Below are 2,161 nucleotides of genomic sequence, written 5' to 3'. Positions count from 1 at the left end.
ACAAAATGTCACAGACTGGGTGCCTTAAGCAATAGAAAGGTATTTTCTCACAGTTCTTAATACTGGGGGTCTCAGGTGAAGTTGCCTGCTGATTTGGTTCCTGGTGAGGGCTCTCATCCTGGCTTGTGGACAGCTGCCTTCCCACTGTGTCTTCCCATGGTGGAGAAGAGGGCTCCAGTGTCTCTTCCTCTTACTATAAGGACACCAGCTCTATGGAATTAGGGCTCCATCCTTATTATCTCAAATAAGATCTATCACCTCCTCACAGGCCCTACCTCCAAACACAGTCACATTGGGGGTTGGGGCTTTAACATATGCTTTTTAAGAGGACACCAACTATCAATTCATAACAGATTTCAACAATTCTTTGTAATCCTACACATTAGGAAAGTGTGTCAAAAGATTTCTATTTATTTGAATTTGAATACTTCTAATTTTATTTTTGTTCGATCAATTATTTATTTAGTGCTGATTATCCTGGCTCTATCCTATGTGAGAGGATAGAGATGGGGAAATAACTCCTATTTCAAGGAAATCCTGGTAGACACTTGTATTCATTTGTTTTCTGTTGCCTATAACAGAATACTTGAAACTGGGTGATTTATAAAGAAACAGAATTTGTTTTTTACAGTTGTTTAGGCTGGGAAGTCTAATGTCCAGGGAATATATTTGGCAAGGGTCCTATTCTGGGTGGGAGCTCTCAACAGCATCCTGAGGTGACAAAGGGTATCACATGGCAAGAGAAATGGCAAGACCTCTTTCATGTGCTCCTTATAAAGCCACCAGTTCACACCCATGATAACTCATTACTGCATGAATAGATAAATCATTTACAAGGACACAATCCTCATGACCCAGTCATCTCTCATAGTCTCCATCTTTCACATATCATAACTCAATTTCCCACCCTCTTAACACTGTTACAGTGGGGAGCGAGTTTCCAACATATGAAATTTTGGGGGACACATTTAACCCGTAGAAATACTGTCCTGCAAAATAGAAAGGTGAATGGTTTTTTGGGAACAAAGATTGATATATGCAGAATACATTGAGCAAAGAGTGGGCTTTAATTAACTGAAGAGAGCTGAAGATGGAGGGGCAGGAAGAGGAAATAACATCTAGAGAGATACAGAGAGCAACGCACGATTAGGAAAATCTAATTTGTTATGGGTGTGAAAGAATGATGAAAAACATTGCTGATAAAATCAGGCAGAATCATATGATAAGAAGAGTTATCTGTCAAATTAAAGGTTTTACATTTTCTCTTTTTAGGAGCAACTGTGGAAAACCATTTATCTTGGAATCCAGCAATAAGTGCGTCCGACAAAAGAATTGTTCTAATGCTATTTTAAATGGTCATTCATTCAAAAAGTTACCATTATAATAATTGAAAAATGATAACATATAATGTGCCTGTGATTTATCAGCTAAGAGTAAAACTGTTAATTAATCATCCATCATGATTTTCTGAAGTTAAGGACATAGTAAGGTGATGACTAAGGTGGATACAAGGACAATTTTATTAATACTTGAGAAAATCTGAAATTTTTTGAGGTAAGTTTCTAAAAGTGAGACACTGTGTTTAATGAAGTACACACATTCTCGCATTCCAGGTTTGTCGTAACTCTATAAAGGAGATATTGTTATCTTCATTTTACAGATGAGGAATTCAAGCCTTAGTGAGAGTTAAGATTGTAACCAATGTTTCTCAACTAGTAAGTGGTATTTCAGTCACATCTATCTGACTTTAAAGTTCACTCACTTTCCTTCGCTTAGGTTATCTTAACTTGCTTCATGCAATTAATTGATGATTTTAGCTCTCCTGTCATTAGTGGAGAGACTTATGTGGCACTAGTCTGGAATATTAGAAGCATATCAGTGGGAAGAGAGTTGGTAAAAAGAATGTTGATTGCAATGTTTCCTTTTTCTCTTGTGAGATAATGAATGGCAATAAAACACTAATGATCTTTCAATATTCTTTTTTATGCAATCACATACGAAGTCCTTTCTATGTGCCATTCAGTGTGGTAATCTCATCCCTTTACATATATTAATCATGAATCCTTACAATTTTATGAGCTAACTATTTTTTTTATTATTTTTAAAGATAAACATGCAAGCATTAATCTAGTAGTTTTTCAAAAAATTATTCTTGTTTGGG

Source organism: Galeopterus variegatus, unplaced genomic scaffold (genome assembly GCF_000696425.1).
Source record: "Galeopterus variegatus unplaced genomic scaffold, G_variegatus-3.0.2 Scaffold1769, whole genome shotgun sequence".
Lineage (NCBI taxonomy): Eukaryota > Metazoa > Chordata > Mammalia > Dermoptera > Cynocephalidae > Galeopterus > Galeopterus variegatus.
Note: the sequence above shows the minus strand (reverse complement) of the source record.